At 35.9% G+C, this 25,085-nt stretch overlaps 1 protein-coding gene across 4 annotated transcripts in view; it reads left to right on the top strand.

The window, feature by feature from the left end:
- The window catches only part of LOC120636582 (sensory neuron membrane protein 2), a 134,590-nt gene that overhangs the window by 98,897 nt on the left and 10,608 nt on the right, over nucleotides 1–25,085 (top strand). The window lies entirely within an intron of this gene.

The following is a 25,085-nucleotide window of genomic DNA, read 5'->3' as shown; positions in this document are numbered from 1 at the left end:
GTATTCTTATTGCGATCACAAACTATGAAATTTTATCCGAAAGAAACGCTATTATTATGCATGCCCGGGTGGTTGATTGCGATAAACCTAGAAGCAACCAATCCTACTTTAAAAAAATGTAGCCAAAGCACGTTTATTAATGAAGGTTATAAGCTTAGTAATTTGTATGCACCTATTTTATATTATAAGTTGAAACCGCGCGGCAAAGACAGTTTAAATTGTATTCATTCGTCGGCTCATCTCATTAAAAAACATCAATATTCATGAACGAGATTTTTCAATATCATTATGCAAAAGGCTAACAAATCCGCGAGACTTCGCCTGAGTGATGGATCGAAAAAATTCGTATTCATTCTGAACTTGCGAAATCTTTTTTCGCATTCAACAAGTTATTTTCTTGTAATATCCAATAAAAAATTATTTTCTTGTAATGCCGCATTAATAGTGTTGCTATTTGTTATTTTTTCACCAAATCATTAGTATTGTAGGCTTAATAACTCCTGTGAATGAGTCAGTGAGTCGACGACTGCATTTCGCAATGCTATGCATTTTTAGATGTGAGCATTGTGAAACAATGGCTTCGATATGAATATAATAATTTGATTTTAGTGTAAAATACTTTTGAATGCACTGAACCGCCTCTAGCCATTCATCATTTATACCGAACTTGTAAAAATATAATTCATTTAAAGCTATTTTATCCAACTGTCACAACTACATATTTCAATAGCCTCTATTAACTTAAATTTTGCTTGTTTTATATTAGATTGGACGTGTTACGTCCGGGAGGTATATAACGTGTTCCGCGGGCGTCTAACAAAGCCAACAAGAGGGATATGCCGTGGTGGTTTTAAGTTTGGGTATACCCCCTTTAGAGTATTACCCCCATAACCGTCCTGCCCAAGGGTCGGAGGTAGCAATAAAGCTTTTCCGCCACGCAAAAAAAAACTTACTGTAAATGAATCCGAGTTAAAAATATTTCTGCTCATTGAACTAAATCGAGGGCGTCCAAATTTTAAAGGATGGATATTCTATGTGGATAAAAAGGATTCCATTTTCAAATTTTGGAATTTTCATCCACAAGTGGGTCGCGTTGTGAGCCAGCCAACGAAATGCCCAATGATCGCAATCCAAAGATGCACAGCATTACACCTGCACGTTTCAATTCCGAAGCCAAATACTTTTGTTAACATGTAGTTGCGAATGCGATTATTAATATTTTCACAGCAATGGATTATAAATAATTTATTTATTTATTTATTTCCAACTTACGACTTGTTTACAGGAATTTTCTAATGCACTAGCGTAGATACTGATGCATACCTACACACTAAACTTTACCAGAGTAGCAAATGCACCACAAAGCAACCTTTGTGAGTTCAGTCAGAGTACACCAAAACAGATCCGTTCTCTCAGCTATTATATATCATGCGTATCGCGTTTAGCATAGCCATAGCTACTAGTATACTATTACCGTGAGGCTTAAGAAATTTAAAAGTAATAACAGTTATTTTTATACGTCCACACTTAGGCGATTTCTGTTTCAGCTACTCCTAGCGACTAGATTGATGTTTTCACAGGCAATGTTGATGTTGGAAAAGAGCAACTACTAAGTTTCTTGCTGGCGTTTCTCGGTAGAATCTGCTTTCCGAACCGGTGGTAGAGTCACTACAAACAGACATACTTGACGTTTCAAAAGTGCTTATAAAGTAGGCCTACTAGAAATAAATTAATTTTGTTTTTTTTTTTGAGTAGGCAAAATTAAAAAAAAATTTAATAACCCTACTTTCCGACTGGAAAATGTTTGTGCGATGAACATGAATGGTTTTTCAGTATCTGGGTGTTTATCTGTATATTATAAGTATTTATGTATATTATTTATAAAAATATTCATCAGTCATCTTAGTACCCATAACACAAGCTACGCTTACTTAAGGGCTAGATATCACTGTCCACCTACTCGTAATTTAATCACATCCACTTGGGACCAGTCCTCGTGAAAATGAACTCAACGCTACTTTAGCTTCGCGACTTCTTGAACTATGAATAGTTAGGAGAGATATGTATGAGATAAGCTATTATGAAATAAAACATATTATGATATCATATGTTTTATTTCATAATAGCTCTCTGTATCGACTCTGAAATTTCTTAACAGACCCATATTCTTAGCGACAATGTTTGGGAGACATAAATCATCATAGAATTACCATAGCTACTGCGTATATACTCGTATTATGTAAGTCAATTAGTCAGATGCGGTAATAGTTTAATGAATTATTTATTATAAAACTGTGCTAACTGTATTTAAATGCAATGCGAATTCTAATATGACGAAATGATTGAATTCAAAATAACATTTTATAATGCTCAAGTTTAAAAGTCGCGAATTGCGAATTTCTTGTTGTTATTAGATTAATTTGGAACTAACTCTCAAATTACATGTAGTTGTTTAATTGTGCAAACCTATCAATAAACACAATTTTCTAATTGTTAGTCAATAATCTAATCAAACTGCAGGCCTCGTTGGAAATATATTGTGAAATCGGATAAGCTTGTAGCGATGCTTTTTGCCTTTTGCAAATTGCGAACTTTTGAATGATTATTAAAAAGCCGGCTATCAAATAAACTAGTATTTCGGATTTTCGAATTTACTTCGCGTTAGATATTAAACAAATTTAAGTGAAGTAAAGTTTTTAAGTGAATTATATATGATACCCTTTTTCGTATTATTCGACCAATTATTATACAGGAACAACATGGGTTCGTTACACGGAAGTCTACAGAAAGCAATCTCTGTGAATTCCTCGACTATGTCTACAGAGCCATGGATGCCGGGGTTCACGTTGATGCTGTGTATACCGACTATTCTAAAGCATTTGATAAAATATCGCATGAAATTCTCATACAGAAGCTCGATAAAATTGGTATACATGGTGACCTGTTACGTTGGCTTGCATCTTACCTTAGGGATCGTACCCAGGCTGTAGCTATAAAAGGATACTGTTCGTCATTCCTGCCAGTCTCCTCTGGTGTCCCTCAAGGCTCACATCTTGGTCCGTTGCTATTCAACATCTTAATCAATGTCGTTATTTCTTGTTTTAAAAATTCAAAGGTTTTGCTTTTTGCAGATGACATGAAAATTTATAGGTCTATCAATACACTTCATGATTGTAAACTCCTACAAGAAGATCTTTTTAGAGTGAAAACGTATTGTAAAGTCAACCTTCTTGATATTAATGTCAAGAAGTGTAATGTTATTACTTTTACCAGAAAGAAAAATCATATAATTAGTGATTATTACCTAAGCAATAGCTTGCTTGTTAGAGTGGATGAGCTGCGTGACCTGGGTGTACAACTTGATAGCAAGCTCTTGTTCAGGTCGCACATAAATATAATTACTAATAGGGCATTTGGAATGCTTGGTTTTGTCATGCGTGTTACTAAGGATTTTAAGAAGACGTCAACTCTGGTTCTTTTATTTAATGCCTTAATACGTTCTATTCTTGAATACTGTTCAGCATGCTGGAATCCGCAGTATAACGTGTACATTGATGCAATTGAAAGGATTTATAATAAATTTCTGCGTTATATTAAACGTCGTAATTTGTTATGTGATCACAGTATATCTGCAACTGAAATTACTTTAAAAAAAAGACGCGATTTAAGAGATCAAATGTTGTTATATAAAATAATACATAATTTAGTTGACTCCCCACTTCTTCTAAGTAATATCGATTTTGCATGTCGTAGGTTAAATGCAAGGCGTAAACCTCCCTTTGCGTGGGCTAGATGGAAGACAAGGTATTCGGCAAATAACTTTTTATCTCGTGCGTGCAATGCTTTGGCGCGTTTAGAAAATTTATTTTAACAAAATAAGTACTATAGCTTTAAAGTTTTTGTTTTTCATTTTTGTTTTACTTACATTATTATTATTTTTTCTTTTTTTGTATAATAATTGCTTGCTAGGTACTTACTCCTAAGCAATTGTGGTTAATGTTATCGTGTTATATGTATAACCAAGTTGTGGAAACTTTATTGGTCTATGTGATACAAAAATACGGCATTACTTTTATGTGTAATTATACTGTTTGTTTCCCTTGAAAAGCTAATAAATAAATAAATAAATGCACTTCGCCAGCGTGGGGGAAAATGAGCTACACCATCTCAATCCATAAAATACCTGGCTAAGTTTGTTGTGGGCTTCTTAGACCAGGGCGCGTTTAGAACTCTCCTAGCCTTAGTTTTAAGTTGTTAAATGTATGAACGCTTCATAAGTGCCTGTGATAAGGTCTACATGAATAAAACATTTTTGTATCTTGGGCCAGTAATGGATAAAATTTAAAAAAATGCATTTTAATTCTTACTTACATCCTTATACATAAGGTTACATGACTATACTAAGATTATAAAATTTAGATTATAAGATTATATATAAGATTCAGCTTATGAAGTACACTGTATTTTTCGTAAAGAAAACCATGGTATAAGCGTTAATCTTTCACAGTACCAGTAATTCTAAGAATATTATATTTCTTAATCGTAGATCATCATAGCGTTCGAATAGGTACCGCAGTGCGATGTTGTCTCCAACTAAATAAATTAAATTTCGAACGCTACTATATTATGATATTAGCGAAAACATAACCAAAAAAAAGAATTAAACAGTAGGAAGATTTTCCTCCGAGCGGGTGATCGTGCTCGGGGACCGAGGTCCGAACCGTCCGTATCTTTGGAAGTTGTTGATAGGCATTCTTTGTGAACACTTCGCTAGCGCGATGCAGCATTTTTGTGGCGCCATCTAGTTCTGTAATGTGGAGATCGCTACAGTAGTTCTTAATTACATTTTTAAAGAGATTGCTTGATGATGACGTTATAATTCCATAATAATTTTAAACCCATCAATATTCCTCCTCCGGGAACAAGACTCTCATTCATGAGAGTGAGAAAAGAGCATTGACCCACCAGACACCACGCTGGTCTTATACTGATTGGCAGACTTTGACGATTATTATGAAAAACTAAACCTATTTCTCAACTCCAGTGCTGAAAAATTCTTAACAGAAAACCTCAAGTTACTGACCCCATCCAATAACGTAACCCAGGATCACGTGTTCCGTATCAAACGCGATAACCAATGAGACAGCTCCATCATTAAACGTATGAACGTTTACTTTTTCAATCCTCTTATACACAATGCGAAGTGCATTTTTGCGAAAGTTGATTTTTTATCACCTTTCAACAATATTTTTCGCTTGAGCGACAGCTATGCGGCGCGACCGGCGACTAAAAACCACTGGGGAATCGTTACGAACCAAGAACTCACGTTATAATAATTAATATTTTTATCATTTAAGCGTAACGAGCTCGATCGCGAATTCGTTTAATATTCTCAGTTTAACAGCAGGATATGACTGAAATTAAACAAAAGTAACAGCGTCGAGAGAAAGCAGTTATCAGGCAGACCTAAGAAACAATGCCTCTGAAAGCCCGATACTTAGATTGACCCGAAAATGATCAATATTAATTTAAATAAATTATTAAAAAAGTATTGTGTTCTGATTATCTATTTAACCAAACCGCTCTTGGCCAGCGCGGTGAACTTTAAAAAAAAAATTCATATGGATACCATTAACTGACCTGCGTACTAAAAACCTACTCCAACCTCCACTGTTCTTTCCGGTATTAGACTAAGGGCATCATCATCATCAACATATAAACCCTTTACCGGCCCGGTTCTCCTACTACAATTCCTTCCCCCCCTTCTCATTGTAGGAGGAGAACCGGGCCGGTTAAGGCCGTAGTCCACCACGCTGGCCCAGTGCGGACTTCACACACCTTTGAGAACATTAGGAAGAACTCTCAGGCATGTAGGTTTCCTCACGATGTTATTTATTTATGTATTCAATTACAAGTAAATTACAATGCCATACAGATTACATAACTATTATATTTTAAAAAAAGAATGTCAATCTAATGTTTACATTTGAAATGGAACCCTGTGAGGGCGCTGTAACCAGATTGAGAGACGGACTTATATGTTTTCTTAGTGATATTTTAATTACTTAAACGCACATAACTTAGGCCCGCCGAAAGTGAAGTCGAGCTATCTGGGCTATCGTGGCTACTACCCACTGGGCTATCACCGCATAGACTAAGGTATTTCATCAGAAAGGTAGCTGTGTAATTTAGGTTTCATTGCCTTTACTATTTGTTACCTTCCCGAGTTTTCATAATGAATTTTACTAATTTAGCTTTACCCATTCAGCTTATTTCCTAAGCATTCTGGGTATACAGTGTTTAGGCATTAAATTGATTTATATCCTAAAGTCAGATTTCTTTCCTGTTTAAAAATACGGCACTCAAAAATGGCATGCTGTGGAGTATCATTTTCGCGACAGTACCCACTCTCACTCACTCGTCACTTATGACTTTACCTAGCGTGGTGTACAGCGGCCTGAACCCGATTTATTAACGGTCGATTGGCGCAGTGGGCAGCGTCCCTGCTTTGTGAGTGGCAGGATGTTGGATCGATTCCCACAACTGAAAAAAGGTTGCGTAAATGTTTTCCATTGTCTAGGTGTTTATCTGTATTTTATAAGTATTTATGTATATTATTCATAAAAATATTCATCAGTAATCTTAGTACCCATAACACAAGCTACGCTTACTTTGGGGCTAGATGGCGATGTGTGTATTGTCGTTGTATATTTATAACGTGGGATTAGATCTCTGCCGTGGATCGGTAATATGCTAATGGCGATTACTTTATAGGGTCTTGTACCGAAGGGTGCTTTTGGACCTTCTGCTAAAACAGATTTTCAGTCTTGTCCTACATCTGCAAATTAGAGAACCTACGAATCTTACTCGTCCCTTTAATGTCCCTCCGTTTTTTACGGTAGACTTAAGCTATGGAATAAAGATTGTATTACTAAACTTCCACCGTCTGTCTTCTACCACTTCCATCTTTGTCAGAGGCTTATATATTTTATGAACGGTAGTTAATAGAGAGTTGAAATCTATGGCCCGTACCACTAGGTACATTATAGAAATGAAAAATATAGTTACAAAATGAAATGTTTTCGATTCCATAAGTTGCCTTAGGTAATATTATCTTGTTGTTTCGAGTAGCTACGAAGATGTGATTTGTACCGAGGCATATTACATTTTAAATCGTATGTGCATTGAAGTGAATAAAAGAGGGCTTAGTACGCTTCGCTACACTCAATTTGAAAGCAGTTCCAATAAACTTTATTTTTCCGAGTTTCATGAAGTATTCTATTTTATACACCTCTATTTACTAAAATACCCCTTGGTTATGACCGGACACTTATAAGTCTATCTACACTGTCGGTTTAGGTTATTTACAATACGCACATAATCATGGTACAATCTTGCAAAGACTCTTCATCAAAACATGCATAAAATAAAAAAATTACATGTACATTATTCTACTAGTCAAGCACTTTTATTTGACACATCATTATAAATATGGGTATATTTATCTGTAAAGAAATGTACTGACTGAACGGTCTTTTATTATATATTGTCATGGTCATCAGATTTATAACGTCCCATTGGTGTGGTGCTCACCCGATTATGATGATGCATTCTAAGATGGTAACGGGCTAACCAATTAAGGGTATATTGGAACCCCTAAGCGGCTTTCACGCGGTATCGTACCGTTATGCTGTAACGCTCGGCATCACGTATTTGTCAGTAACTAGCCGCCCAAGCCTTCTACTGTACCAGAGAAAATACAGTTATTATAAATTCTCGCCATGAAGGGAATCAAACCTTGAACTTCCTACTAATAGGACCACAGCTCTCACCACGCCGCCAAAGAAGTCGTCAAAAGACGTCGTTAATGACAATAACCGGTTGCCACGGATTAACGTGCTCTCCAAGGCACGCGAATAGAAACGTCCCATTTCCCACCTACGGGCTGGTATTGAGGTTTTCTATCAAAAAAACCTAATACTGAACTTTTTTAGGCCCGCCCGAGAATCGATCCCAAGACCTCGCAATCCGAAATTGGGCATAAGATCGATAACAGGACTAACGAGGCATGCAAGTCTGTCATGATACTTTGGAAAAATCGGTGAATATACATTAAAAAATCGGTGTAAATACATTCAAAAATCGCACATAAAAAAGGACCTCCGCCGTTAAAAATAATCTAATATGACCTTTAATTCAATTCATTCGGACGGCGTTTATAAGGTTAATGGTAAAAATGAATTAATATTCAAATGACCCCAGCGGCAATCTTGTTTGTCAATGACATAACACTTCTCTTGTTTGAAGCTGGTTACAGAGATCGTATAATGCAGCGGCGCCACACACGTGAACAAAGATTTTATGACGAGGGTTGGAAGTTCGGTACCCAAAGCTAGTTATATAAACCTTATACCAGCCATGTAAACTCCATTTATTTTTGTTTTCATTACTTTTAGTGTAAAGTACCTATGTTTCTTCGATAAAATATATCCGTTCAATATTTAATATCAAACCATTTCCGGCTTACTAAATAAATAAATATACTACGACATTACACACATCGCTATCTCGTCTCAAAGTAATCGTAGCTTGTGTTATTGGTACTAAGATAGCTGAAGTATATTTTTATGAATATAGTACACATAAATACCTACTTATAATATACAGATAAACACCCAGACACTGAAAAACATTAATGTTCATCACACTAACATTTTCCAGTTGTGGGAATCAAACCTACGGCCACGGCTCAGTAACCAAGTGGTGGCCAGGGTGTAGAGCCCACTGCGCCAATCGGCTGTCAAGTGGCACTGGTCTCCTCCCACTATAAGAAGGGTTTAGGCCGTAGTCCACCACGCTCTCCAGTGCTTATTTGTGGACTCCACATACCTTTGACAACATTATGGAGAGCGCTCAGGCATGCAGGTTTCCTCGAGGTGTTTTCCTTCAGTTGAAGCAAGTGAAATTTTGATTGCTTAGCCCCCGGAGTTGAAGCCGTAGTCCTAACCACAAGACTATCACAGCTCCAATTTAAGTGTTTTTTTTTTCTTAACGAATTATAATAAAACATTATACTTTAAAAGTAATCCTTACTTAATATTATAAATGTAAATGTAAGTTTGTTTGTTACGCTTTCACACAAAAACTACTTAACCGATCCTCATGAAACTTTGTACACATATTTTTGGAAGTGTTAGAAGTAATATAGGATACTTTTTATTCCGCCATTAAGATCAGTTCCTTTGGGACAGGGGATGAAAGTGTTTAACGTTTTACACCATAACTCCGAGAAATTAAAACTGATTTAAATAATTATTTTTGTACTATAGAGGTTATAATGTGTGTTTAAATTTGCCCAAACTTTGTGTAGATCTGATGAATGTGGTTGAAGATGGAGGACAGAACTCCTCAGTGGACAGCAGCAAACCCCTCATTTAAAGCTTAGCTATACTGAATACTTAAATTTTTTTTAGAACTTCAATTAAATTGAATGCCACATGCCACAAAACAAAATCAAATGCAGACGAAGTCTGCAATTGATTTTGAAGCTAGTAAATAATAAATAATAATAAATATACTACAACAATACACACATCGCCATCTGGCCCCAAAGTAATCGTAGCTTGTGTTATGGGTACTAAGATAACTGATGAATATTTTTTTATGAATATAATACACATAAATACCTACTTATAATATACACATAAACACCCAGACACTGAAAAACATTCATTTTCATCACACAAACATTTTCCAGTTGTGGGAATCGAACCCACGACCTTGGACTCAGAAAGCACTGCGCCACTCGGCCGTCAAAAGTAACAAATATATTGTTTTTATAAGACAAGTAAGGAAAAATAGACTTAACGAATAACATCCGCTCACTAAGATAAAAATAACATCTCAGTTACGACTTGAGAACCTATTTCCGTTAATTAGCCACTGAGAAAGACAATTATTATTCTTTTAACGTCTGATAAAGCTACAAAAGCGATGAATTATAAACTTTCTTAAAATACGCTATATTTGGAAAACCTACCGTTTTCTTTACCTACCTTCAGTGGTGAACAATGTGGCCTTTTAAATGGTTGTTCGCAGGTTCCATCACCGATAGGACCATTTCCGAATTCATTATTTTGTCAATTTTCTCTTTTCCGGAGTAGACCGGAGGCTTCGGCCGTCGCTAGTTAGCAACTTACCGACAAAGACATAAGTAGACAAACAGAATTAAATACATACAGAAACCGGGTACACGACTCATATTAAAGCATCAAAAACCACTCCACATTAGAAGTGTTATTTCATTAAGCAGTTTACAGTAATAAACACCTCTAATTTTCTAAACTTTTACCATAAAACGGGGAAAATGGGAAAAGTTTATTTATTAAAAATAAACTTGTAGTGCAGTTTACTAGGCATTGCATAAAATTAGTAATTCATTTAAGGGTAATTGTATATCATTTTATAACAAATTACCAGATGAAACCCCTGAGATGTCCCTCAATAAGTGCAAAATTATATAAAACGTAATCTTATAGAAAAATCCTATTATAATATTAAGGATGTATGATAAAAAAGCTTTGGAATTGCTCTAACTTCCTAGCTTAACATTAACTCGACTGTGACTGTGTTTAAGTTAACGAATGCAGTTATCACCATCACTAACAATTAATGTTGTTCATACATGTTAAATATATGAACGCTTCAAATACGCCTGTGATAAGGTCTACGTGAATAAAATATTTTTGGATTGAACTTTGAATATTTATTTATCCTTTTTATTTGTGGTAGTTACTGAACAAAAAAAAAACAAACACTTCAAGTATGTAGTGGGATACAAAAGACGGCCTCATCGCTAAGTAGCGATCTCTGCCAGGCAACCTTAGGATTAGGAAAACTAAAAAGAAAAACGAAACGATGCGGTAGTTTAAAACAAACGTACGAATAACTGCATACTAATACATAAACCAGACTACACACACACAACAATACTATTGATATAAAATTTGGGTACCATGCCTATAAGTGAACAGTTAGACGGCTTATATTTATTGTAATTATTATGACTTAAAACTTAAAGTCTGATTTTAAATAAAGTTGCATTGTGTTAAGACATATAAATAGAATTATAATTTATTCGAAGCATTTAACCAACATCAAAATCGAAATCGGCGACCTCCCTGGCGTAGCGGTGAGCGCTGTGGGTTTAAATTGGATATCCCGGGTTAAATTCCCGGCAGAGACAATTTGGTAATTTAAAGTTTCTGAATTTCTTCTCTGGTCTCGTGGGTGGCTTCGACCGTGGCCAGATACCAGTGGCGCGCACTTCATACATGCACAAAAGCTCTGCATACCCTAAAATTTTTATGGTTAAGCACCCTGTGCACGCCACTGCCAGATAGCACCCTACCGACAAAGACGTGCCGCTTAGTGATTAAGCGTTGCAGTACTATGTCGCGTAGAAACCGATTAGAGGTATGGAAATAATATATTTGCCATACTCCCTAAAAGGTTAGACCTCTACCATCTTAGACTTAACATCATCTGTTATTACCGGCAAGGGTCTCCTCTCACAATGAGAAGGGCTTGGGCCGTAGTCCACCAAGCTGGCCCGGTGCGGATTGGTGGGCTCCACACACCTTTGAGAACATTATGGAGGTATGCAGTTTCCCCACGATGATTTCCTTTCACCGATCAAGCAAGTGATAATTTATTTGCCAAAAACGCACATAACTTAAAGGTGCTGGCTGGGGCTCAAACTCGGCCCTCTGAAAGAGAAGTCGAAGTCCTACGCACTGGGCTTGGTATGACCGCTTCATCATCATCTTCATCTTAGACTGCAAAATCGCTTTTCGCCAGGTGAGATTGCAGTCAAAGGCTAACTGATAAAGGAATCAGAAAAACATTTAATAAATCTGGCAACGTTCGGGCGAGACCCGAACACGTGTGGAAGAAAACAGTATTTATCGAACTAAAATTGCCAGTAAACGGAAATAACCTATTTCTCAAGAACTGTACAACACCTGAGGTATTAGAAATCTGATTGAAACCAATTTCCAATGTAAGTGTTTATAAATATCTACCAACCTAACTTTTCTCAGAACTTGATGTCGAGAAGCTAAAGCAAGTTGGAAACTAATAAACGAATTCAGAAGGGAATTTCATACTTTATTATGGAGTAATTTAAAAATCTGTTTCAATTTTCTTCATCTAACTATTCCTCTCACGCTTGCACGATTAATTTTCCATCAATCAATCCTTAACTGAAAACAAAATTCAAAAATTCAAAATTCAAAATTCATTTATTTCAAGTAGGCCAAATACAAGCACTTTTGATACGTCAAGTATGTCCGTGTGTGACTCTACCACCGGTTCGGAAGGCAGATTCTACCGAGAAGAAGCCGGCAAGAAACTCAGCAGTTGCTCTTTTCCAACATCAAAAATTTAGATTTTACATTTTAACATTCATTTTTCTATCTTGTGAGATATAAAAGCGGAGCCGGATGCTTCCAAGCCACCTTGTCATTAGAACTATAAAAATAAATAAATTAATAAATATACTACGACAATATATTGCCATCTAGCCCCAAAGTAAGCGTAGCTTGTGTTATGGGCACTAAAATAAATACTTATAATATACAGATAAACAGGCAGACCAAGAAAAACATGCATGTTTAGCACACAAACTTTTTCAAGTCGTTGGAATCAAACCCACCCTTGCACTCAGAAAGCAGGGTCGCTGCCCACTGCGCCAATCGGCCGTCAATTGTAGAAAACGTATCATGAAGTTTATATAAAACATTATTTTGTGATTCAAGTCTGTGGCGCACAGACAGATTGTCATACTGGCGGAAAAGTATACAGGACAAAGTTATAAATTCACTAAAGCAAATCATCCTAGCGTGCCCTAAATTGGGCCCTTATACTTACCTGTTTCTGGGTTTGTCTTCTGTACTCTTTGATCTTCCTGATTAGGGTCATATAGATTCTAGACGTTTACTTATGATTAATTTATTTTAACATTAACTATATATTACTCGACTGAAAAAAACATAAGTGAATGGTGTCGAATAGGGGATAAAAGTTTGCATGGGATTATTTTACGTATTACAAAACAAAGTTATAAATTCACTAAAGCAAATCATCCTAGCGTGCCCTAAATTGGGCCCTTATACTTACCTGTTTCTGGGTTTGTCTTCTGTACTCTTTGAGCTTCCTGATTAGGGTCATATAGATTCTAGACGTTTACTTATGATTAATTTATTTTAACATTAACTATATATTACTCGACTGAAAAAAACATAAGTGAATGGTGTCGAATAGGGGATAAAAGTTTGCATGGGATTATTTTACGTATTACAAAATTGTAGGTAAACGGACCGCTTGGTTACCGTGAATTCCTTTCCAAGCTCAACTATTTTTTCTCAGTAATTTTTTTTTTTTTCATTCCGCTACAAGTTAGCCCTTGACTGCAATCTTACCCGCTGGTAAGTGATGATGCACTATAAGATGGTAACGGGCTAACGTGTTAGGGGGATGGCAGTTATATTAAACTCATCCCCTAATCGTTTCGGTAGGGTGGTAAATAGCCACAGCCGAAGCCTCAGACCAAAGAAAATTCAGAAAATTAAAATAGCCATATTGCCCCACCGCTGCACTACAGAAGTTTAAATTCAACTCTTCAAAAAAAAATCATACGCAGATGAACTACTTGTATACACGACTCACTATTTCAAAAAGTAATGCGATTTATAAATAATGTATTACTAGCGTGTAACATCACAGGATATTTGTCCGAGGTGTTAGACGTCTGATCTTCGAAATGAATACCCAAGGTTTATACGATATAACACGGTAATGTCAAGGGAGAACATGTTTACATACGCACGGTTGCGACCTCTTTGACCGCAGCTGTGAGCGCAGCGGTTTAAACGCGAGGTGTGCGGTTCGACTCCATGTTTTTGGAAAGTATTGGAAATTTATAAATTCTGACGTCCGTTGGTTTTTGTTAGTATTTAACTACCATAGCCGTAGTGCTTTTTGTGACAGAGCTCGTCTGGAGAAGTACTATTTTATGCTTATTTCAGCCGCTAAGTATTATTGCTGTCTGTCTGTGTTCCGGTCTGAAGGGCGTGGTTTCCGGTGTAATTACAGGCAAATGAGGGTTTTTTCCATAAAAATATGACAAAATAAAAAAAATAAAATGTACTGTAACAATATAAATATTGGAAGCAAAAATAAACTCGTTGTGCAGATTACTAGGCTACACAAAAATGCAAATTCATTTAAGGGCAATTGTATATTATTTTGTAACAAATTACCAAATGAAATCTTTGAGATGTCTCTCAATAAGTTCAAAGTTTATAGAAAAATCCTATTATAATATTAAGGATTACTTAAACGATAAAAAAGCTTGGGTGTGAATTGCTCTAGCTTCATAGCTGAAAATAAATTTACTGTGAGATAACAAAAAAAAAAATACTTGGCTAAGTTTGTTGTGGGCTCTTCTTAGACCAGGGCGCGTTTGGAACCCTCGTAGCTTTAGGTTTAAGTTGGCGAACGAATTTATCACCATCCCCTTACAATTATGTAAACATTTATGTATGAACGCTTCATAAGTGCCTGTGATAGGCCTATATGTGAATTTGAATTTTGAATTTAATACCTACGCGTTAAATTGATGATCTTGCGTGCCCTGTGAAATGTTGCTCTGTTTATAGACGATGGTTTTCCACCGACCATCAGGTGTGCCATATGCTTGGTCCGTCAATTGAAACTATAAAAAAATGTAAGCTTCTCATTACGTACCTACTTACATGTATTAAAAAGATACAAAAAGGGTTGAAACACAAAATGATGCGTGGTATAAAGCTTTCGTCGAGCACAAGGGTATTACCGGGTCAAGTTCAAGGGCGGTGCAGCGAGGGAGGCTTAGGGGAGGATTTCGCCCTCGAAAACATTCTCCCCACGCAAAATATTATATTACATTTTGTTAAATCAGACCTCGTTAGCTCTCGTGCGTCGGCTTCATATGTTATTGTTCTATACAAATCAAAGGAAATGTTTCTTATTTTTTACATTTTTAAAACTACACCTACTCGTATGGTATGATTATAATAAAACTTCGACGACCGGCTGGCGCAGTGGGTAGCGACACTGCTTTCTGATTCTAAGGCCGAGGATTCGATACCCACAACTGGAAAATGTTTGTGTGATGAACATTGAATGAATGAATGAATGAATGAATATACTTTTATTGCATACCACAAAAAGTACATAGAACAAAAGGAAAAGTATAACCAAACAACGTTTACAATTTGGACATTAATATTTTTCAGTGACTAGTTTTTCATCTGTATATTCATTAAATATTCATCACTCATTTTAGAACCCATAACACCTTTGGGACCTTAAAGGCCATCGGAACGTGTTTCTAGCGTGAGCTATTTGACCCGCCCATTGCTATTTCAGCTTCGTGACTCGCTATGCTATGTCAGTAACTCTAGTCTACGGATCTCCTCATTTCTGATGAGGTTTGGTAGGCTTATATGAAAATCGGAAAGTCAGAGGCTTGCACCAACAGGCGGGAAGTTGGATTCGCCATGGTCTGAGACGCCACCATAAAATCTTCATCTTTTGTGACTACAGTTACTTGTAATAATATCACTGCTCCTGGTATTTGTTGCGAATAAAAAAAATACAGAGAAATGGCCGAATAAAAAAGTATATTGTATTTTTAACATCACAAATTACGTTAACATAAAGAGTCTACCGTAATTATATCAGAACACCTAGCTTAGCTAGGAGTTAAATATTAGACGAATCAAAATTAAGACAAAAAAATATTGTAAATGTTAATTTTGAAAAAGAGCAACTACTGAGTTTCTTGTCGGCTCTTCTCAGTAGAATTCGCTTTCCGGACCTCTGTTAGAGTCACAACAAACAGAAATACTTGACGTTTCAAAAGTGCTTATAAAGTAAACCTACTTGAAATGAATTTTGTTTTTATTTTTAATTTTTTAGACGGCATTGCTCGAGAACAATGTTAAAACTAATAAATGTTCCTCAGATGTTTTTTCCTAGCATTAAAGTTAATTTCGGCCAGGGGTGGAGTACGCTTAGGACTGGAAAATACATGTCAGTAAAATTATTTGAAATCAGCTTTAAATCGAAATGGAAGGTTAGATTAGGGCCTTCAAAGTCAGTTATCCTATCCGGTAACGAACTTGGGGTAATAGTTGTTTGTAACTGGAGGGGTCAGCCAGCACGGTCGACTAATTGGGACTGGCGGAGATAAATATGGCAGCTGAGCTATGGGCAGCAAATGGGCTGCAGTCAGATATTTTATTTTTGCTTTGTTGTGTTTTTGCGTTAAAGAACATTTCATTAGGTACTATTTAGTAAAGTGGAATAAAAAAAAAGTGTGTGTGTCAGCTCCGACACACGACTGGAGTTTACTCCTTAAGTACGATTGTCTAAGCATACGCAAAAAGAGTTTATTTAACTGAATAAAGATTCATACCATATGGGTAAATTAAAAAACGGCGGAAGTGTAACTTCTTAAAAGTAGCCTACGAGAGATTGAGGTGGACTACTAAGATAAATGTAATGTTTATTATTTAGTACCCATGGTAACTAGAATAGGTAAAAAAATGTACAATGTTTTCTATCTCACTCTGTCCCATACATGTATGTGTTTGTTTTTTTATCTAGATATTATTCAGTTTTCTTGGTAACTTAAATAGGAAAAATAAGTTAATTAAACGAAAGCGACGTTGCATGTTTGCGCATCACAGTTGCCGGGCATGCAACGTGGCAAAGCGAAAACGTAACGAGGTCATTCATCAGTAGATTTTACTCCTCACATTTTTCTCATACCGGGCGCCTTATATATGAAAATCGATTCTTAAGGAGTAAACTCCAAAAAACATTGTAACACTTGTTTTCTTTTCTATTTCCGAATATAAAATTTTTATTTTTTTGTCGTTGTGTTTGTTTTGTTTTCTTTATTTATCAAAACATAACTTACACTGAAAAGTAATGGAAAGGTTTTATACCTGCTACTTTATGTAACCCACATTACTGCAATTCTCTTAAGGGTTTCTAACTTCATAGAAACACTTTTATAGTCTTCTAGCTGTTGCCCGCGATTTCGTCTGCGTTTGATTTTGTTTTTTGATGTGGCATTAAATTTAGTCGTAGATCTAAAAAAATTGAAAGTATCGCAAATAAGTAGAAATTGAAAGTAATTAGGGGTTTCTAACCACAGTTTGGGCAAAATTAAACACATATTATAACCTCTAGTACGAAAATAATTATTTAAATCGGTTATAATTTGTAGGAATTATGGTGTTAAATCGTCAAACACTCATCCCCTCTCCCAAAGGAACCGTCTTTTAGCGAAGAAATGATCAGTCAGTCAAATCAGTCCAGTAGTTGGAGCCGTTTGGGCACAAACAAACAAAAAGTCATACGTCTCCAAAAAAATTGTATAGATTATATACATAAAGATATTATTGAAAATATTGTACTAGGTATACATGAAGACTGTGACAATAAAGAATGTCAAGGCTCAGTAGGTTAACAGGGAACTTTCTGTATGGAATGCCTCAGGCGTGGAAGACATAACAGCTGCATGCCTAACGCTTTGTTCTAGCAAAATCGATACTGCATCTTCATTATTTATTTACCGCTAAATACTCGTACAACTACTTTAAAATAATTGCTATAATACCCTTGAAATTGAAACTATATCATTGTAAGTTGAACTTTTGCTTTTAATGCATATATTTATTTATTTATTTAATAATTTTCTTTGCTTGAACATGGTACAAAAAACATAGATGTTATGCGTAAATCATGATCTACATATCCAACTAAGATTGGCGTGCAAAAAAATTTTTTTATGTTTGTTGACTCACATCTCTGTCGTTTATAAACCGATTAGAACATTCTTTTTTTGTTTGAAAGGGTCTCATCCCAATCAGAAATCAAGAGAACTCTTCAAATATATGTATTTATATAGAGTATTTTTAACCGTATCCGATCCAATCCGATCAGTAGTAGAACTAGAGTTACCGACGTAGCTCAGCGAGTCGCGAATCTGAAGTGCCAACGGGCGGGGCACATAGCTCGGAGAACCGATGGGCGTTGGGGTCTTAAGGTGCTGGAATGGCGACCCACCACCGGTAAGCACACCGTAGGTCGGCCCCCGAAAAGGTGGACACATATCATTGTAAAACTTCTTCTTCTTCTTCTTACATAAGACCTATTTCCAACAGTGGACGTCAATTGGACGTTTTGGTGATGTTGATGATGAACCGACTCACAAAAAAGGAGGAGGTTCACAATTCGGTAGTATTTTTTTTATGTTTGTCAGCTTTCTGAGATCACCAACATAAAATAAAATAAAAGTACGCCTGATGCAAGCCTGTCGTGAGATACGTTATACCCTGGTCTATTTTACATTTAAATTTTACGGCGCTAAACGAATACAATGTATTTGTAAAGTTTTTATTTATTCAATAAAACAAAACTAAAGGTGTTTGAATATTTTACTACAGATCCTGATTTTACTACATACCGTCCACATACTGACGTAACTCGGTATGTGGACAGTATGTAGTAAAATGTAGTAGCAAAGACGCATAATATCTGTACGAAACAATAGCTGGCAAGTGGCATCAATATAAATAATTATATTATGAGTAAACCTTCTAAAGTGTCGGAGTTCCGTGATTAGAGTATATAACAAGCTTAAGGAAACTTATCCTTTGAACACCAGTTTTCAGCTTAGTGAATAAAACAAGATTATAAATTTACCACGTCAGTTTTCATGTTACCCTCCGGTCCGGCTAAAACGCAATCATAAAGGTAGCTGTGCATTAGAGCTGTACGGGAATTCTCGCTTCTGTTTTTTTATTATAATTTTCGTAAACTTCCCTGGCGAAACAGTGAACGTTTTAAGCGGAAAGTCCTGGTTTCGATACCTGGCATGCGTTATTTGGATATTTATAATTTCTGAATTTTCTCATGTCTGGTATCTCAGCTTCGATTGTGGCTAGTTACTACCCCACATCGATTTAGCGTTCCGGTACGGTGTCGCGCGAAAACCTTAGGGGTTTCATGACTACCATAACCCCTATAAAGTTAACCCGTTACCATCTAAGTTACGTCTGCATCATCACTTACCACCAGATGAGATTTCAGGCAGGGACTAAATATTCGGAACGGACGGAATAAAAAAACACATGAATTAATAATTACTGCAACTAATATTAAATAACGAAACGAGCAGCGTAGTTACATTAGGTACAATTGGACGCTAGGACCAACTGATAATCAGCGCTGACGATTTTTACCAATGAACAGCGTAATGCTGCTTTATGGTCATTTACCATACTATATTTTTAGGAAGCGGTGATATCCCAGTGGGACTTTAACTTCACTTTCGGGGAAGCGAGTTCGAATCGGCACCTTTAACTTTTCTAAGTTATGTGCGTTTCAAGCAAATAAAATATCACTTGCTTCAACGGTGAAGGAAAACATCGTGAGGAAATCTACATACCTGAGAGTTTTCGATAATATTCTCAAAGGTGTGTGAAGTCCACCAACTACGTGGACTACGGCCTCAACCTCTCGTTGTGGGAACCCATGACCTGTAGGACCGGTAGGTCGGTAATGGGTTGGTACGATGTTGGTCAGATGATGATGAAATTGCGAAGCTACTCAAAAAAATTCAAAATTCAAAATTCATTTATTTCAAGTAGGCCTAATACAAGCACTTTTGAAACGTCAAGTCTGTCCATGTGTAGTGACTCTACCACCGGTTCGGAAGGCAGATTCTACCGAGAAGAAGCCGGCAAGAAACTCAGCAGTTGCTCTTTTCCAACATCAAAAATTTACATTTTATATTTTAACATTCATTTTTCTATCTTGTGAGAGATGAAAGCGGAGCCGGATGCTTCCAAGCAACCTTGTCATTAAGAAACTCATCAATTGTATAATAACCTCGCTGTAATAAATGTGTTTTAACACATTCTTTAAACTTATGGATTGGTAGGTCCAAAATTACCTTAGGAATCATATTATAAAAGCGTATACTCAATCCCACAAATGACTTCTGCACCTTTCGCAGACGATATGCAGATGTCACTAATTTATGACCATTTCTTGTAAGTCGACTGTAATACTTACTAGCTGACCCGTGCAATTTCGTCTGCACCAAATCGGTTATTACCGGAAAACACAAATAAAATGACATTTTCTAAAAATGAATCCTAGCTAGATCGATTTGTCGCCCCCGAAACCCCCTGTGTACTAAATTTTATGAAAATCGTTGGAACCGATTCCGATTCCGGTTGCTCGTTTAAAGGTATAAGGTATTATATGTTTCATTTTTAAACGACTTATAAAAATAATTTTTATGTTGCGAACTCTGCCATTTATAAACCGATTTGAAATTATTTAATTTTTTTGTTTGAATCGATACACTTGACATCGATCAAAATGGAACCACCATTTTCATAGGAATTGATCCTGAAGAAATTGAGGGAGCTCTTCAAATATAATGGGGAATTTATAGTGATATGAGTATTTTTAAGTAACTTAAGCATTTGCTATCGAAAAGCACCATTTCGTCAAGTAAAGCGATAATGAAGACCACGGATAGCAGTGGCGTGCACAGAGTTTTTGACCAGGGTATGCATAAAGAAGGAAGATGGCGTAAAATGGAAAAAATCTTCCCCTTTATGAGTAATACAAAAAATTAAGGGTATATGAAGTGCGCGCTACTGACGGTTAGAGATGACACTGATTGCGTTTTGATTGTTGTACATTGTAGGTAAGCAATTAATGCACAATAAAGAAGCTGAAGGTGAAGTGCCGGGAGAACTCCTCAAGCATTAACACCCTATTAATATAGATTTAAGAATGTTGTAGAAAATATTTATTTCTTGCTTTTTAGTTATATCTATTCTTATAATAAAACTGGAACTGGAAGATTTCTGTACATTTAAAATATTTTGAAAGTTTTACCGGGTGATGCTTTATAATCGATACTGAGCCCAGAACAGATTTTTATTTCATTTTTTGTCTGTCTGTGTGTCTGTCTCTCCGGGCATCACGTGAAAACTACTGGATGGATTTAAATACAATTTAGTACAGTAGTAGCTGATATTCCGGCTCAACATATCGGATACTTTTTATCCCGATATGTTGAGCCGGAAAAAGTTTCCTCCGGGAAACGGGATGAAATATTTTATCAATTTTTCATAGCTGCGTTAAATTTGAACCGATTTTGATACTTCTTTTTTGATTATAAAGTGTATACTATTAAGCATGTATGGTCTAATTTTAATGAAAATCTTATAAATATTGTCGGAGATACAGGTCAAAACTCTTCACAGATTACAGCAAGTCGCAAGGCATATGGGAAAACGATCGAATGTAAATTTTTTTAAAGTTCATATATTCATCGTACAGAGAATACAAACGTAGTTTCTCGCATTCCGAAAATGCCATGGCCCTGCTAACAATCTGCGTAAGCATCTGTGCGAGCTCGCAAATATTTCTCGCACATCCTATTCAATTATCTACCTTTCACAGCTCAAGTGGAAGGACGGCCTTAAACTACATAAAATAAGCCCTGAACTCATGACCATAATTAAAACTTTCGTAACTTACCGTAGAAACTTAAACAATTAAATGCCTTTGCGAAGTGTATCTACGCTTCTTTCATTAACCTGCTGAACTTTCATATTGATGTTCCTACTAAGCGCGTCAAATGCACCGTTCTTGCTAAACTTACTACGAAGTTGAATAGAGTGAGGAATCTACTTACATAGTTCTCGGTATTCCAATATGTACATCCTTAGGTACATACATTTGTCACAGGCGATTGCTAATCGTATTCGTAAGGCAACCTGATTACGCGAATCTGGAAATCTCAAACAGTTTAAAATTACTATTTCTTGTATTTTTTATTCTATTAAAGTTAACTCTTGACTGCAATCTCCAAATATTAATTCGTCCAAAATGGTAACAGGCTGACTCTATAGAGGTATAGCAGTTATATTAAACCAATACCCGTAATCGGTTGCTACCCGACATCGTAGCGGTACGCTAAATCGCTTGGCGGCACGATGTCGTTACGCTGGTAACTAGCCACGGCCGAAGCCCGCCACCAGACAAAACTATGACGTTACACAGTGTAAATAATATACTATAAATATACCTACTACAACAATACACACATCGCCTGATACTTTACATAAATACTTATAATTTACAGAATATTATGAATCCGAAATATTTATTTATTTGAGCTTCTCTTATTGAATACTATAAATAAAAAATGTTTGTTTATTCGGGCTTCCATGCAACAGTAGGTAAAGCGATGGATCTACGTGATTTTTATTCGTTTATTACGATACATATTAATGTTCTTTTAACAGGTAGATTTATTTTTAATAATATTATTTGCTGTGTCGTATTAAATTATACAAAGTATTATTTACAGAACTGTACATATTCGTAAGTCATGATTTCTGATATCAGAAACCATACAATATCTATATTATTGCCATTTTTCATCACATAAACCCATTACCATCCCACTACAGGGCACGGGTTTCCTCCCACAATGAGAAGGGGTTAAGGCGGTAGTCCACTGTCCAGCACGCTGGCCCAGTGCGGATTGGTGGTCTCCACACACCTTTGAGGGCATTATGGAGAACTCTCAGGCATGTAGGTTTCCTCACGATGTTTTCTTTCACCGTAACTTAGAACGCACGTAACTTAGAAATTCAAACTCGGTCTCCAGAAAGTGAAATCGAAGTCTTACCCACTGGGCTATTGCCGACAGCACGCGGTGAAATTAATATAAAGTATCAAAGTAGCACGGTGTACCTTGACTACCACTATACACTCACAAACACTATGAGACTGCATAGCAATGTTCAAAAAAAACAATTTATTAAATAAGAAAAATTTAGAAAAGGTAAAAATTTTGTGTTTACACAAAATATAATATGCCTAGGTTTATAAGGAAAACAATTTGTCACCGCAGTAAAGACAATCGATCGATGTTCTTTTGTATTTCCAAGAAATGATGACACTAGAATGACCTTCCATACCTGACAGACCACTTGACCGGTCCGTACAGGTATCTACAGGTTGTTAATATATAAAGTTCAAACGAATGTTGCCGAAATAACCTAGCCTTTTGATGGGTAACTATTTATTTTGTGATGTCATTTACCTACGCTATATGACATCACAAAGTAAATAGTTGGACATTTCCGGTATATGCAATAACCTTTTAAAATATCATCATCATCATCATGGAACTGCTGGACACGGATCTTTTGTCGCTAGATGTCATCCTTCCATGTTCTCCAGAGTTCTACTAACTCTGCGCTCACCGCTGCGAGGTCCCCGTTCCAGCAACTAGAGACCCCATCGTCCAACGGTTCTCTGGTTCTTTTACGGACCTCCTTATTCCTGGTTTGATCATGCAGAGATACTCAGAGCATAGCTCTCTTCTCCTTCGCCCGCTGAGTGAGTGACACCTTCTTATCAGACCCATAGTTAGCGACCTCGTATGAGCGATACCTAAGTCATCATTTAAAATATATAAACTTAATTATACGTGTGTTTGTGTGTATTTCTAACAGATTTATTTCTTTTTTTATGAAAGGTGAATTACTTGGGAGTGTTGATGAAAATAGGACTAAGATGGCTGCCACTACAAAATGGCGGTTTTTTTTTTTATATAGCTCCCTCAGTATGGGTATCAAATGATAGGACTGAACTAGTAAAATAATGTTCACTACATTGAAAGACGGTTTTCTTTTTTTTATTTATGTATTATAAATTATTTATAAATCCGCAATAAGCAGACTTCATGTTATTACGTGTAAAGGCGCAACCACAAAACTGTGATCGTCTACATCGCGCTTTGCAAGAATTTGAGAACGCGCATTCTTATGACTTTACGTCACAATTGTGGTCGACATTTTTAGCCAAGAGACGCCATTCTGAGACCATTTTCAAAGTTTTACACACACACATATATAAAGAAACAAATTATACGGATATAAAAAAATAAAAAAAAAAAAATTATCTTCTTTAAAATAGTATCTGCATAATATTTCTGTCAGTCTAAGGTTTGCTCCTAAACTACTGGTGGAAATAACACCAATGTGGGCGAGTTCAAAGGATGCTGCGTTATATAAAAGAATAGAATAGAATATATTTTTATTTGCCAAATACATGTTTTTAAGCTGTTACAGTATATTGCGATACCGACTAAGACGCCGGGAGGTATTTTTGCATGGTTCGAGTCCATCCAAGACTGAAATGTATCGATAATGCAGTCGTATTTATATCAAAACACCCACCAACTAAATCTCACGTGTATGTAGGAGAACAAAAAACACGAAGTTAGGCAATAAAATCTAATAGGTTACACGACTACGTTACATTAATCTACTTTAAACTTATAAGAACAGTTCAACCTGTTAAAGATTGAATTCTGTTATATCAGGTATTCTAGATTAAGACCGAACTTCTAAAGTATTACGGCAAATTAAATTTTCAGGGAGATCAGACCAGTAGTTAAGGAGCCAATCTAAGACTGACAGAAATATTGTACTATTGAAATAGATCGTAAAATGCGATTTGTGCGTTGTTAATCAAATATAATTTTGAAAATTAAGCTTCATTTGCTATACATGCGGAGTATAGCAAATTAAGCTTAATTTTCATAATATATTATGGACTTCCGCAAAGTAACGTCTGCTTCTACTAATAAATAAAATATTTGTTTTTTCTTGAAAACTATATATTAACGAAATAATAATTCTAAGCTTATTTGTAAAAATCCTTATCAATTTAATAAAATATCTAGCAAATATGAATTTATAGTTATCAAAAGTTTAATTTACTGTAACAACTTTATACAAATTTACTGTAACAATTGCAAAATAAAAGCACCATGCAAATAATATAACAGGAATAATCGAATAGTAAAATTTAAATCATGAATGTCAAAAGTAATGGTACAAATGAAAAAAAATCATTAC

This window comes from Pararge aegeria, chromosome Z (assembly GCF_905163445.1).
Source record: "Pararge aegeria chromosome Z, ilParAegt1.1, whole genome shotgun sequence".
NCBI classification, from domain to species: domain Eukaryota; kingdom Metazoa; phylum Arthropoda; class Insecta; order Lepidoptera; family Nymphalidae; genus Pararge; species Pararge aegeria.
The sequence above is the reverse complement of the archived record's forward strand: the minus strand, read 5'-3'. Positions and strand labels throughout refer to the sequence as shown.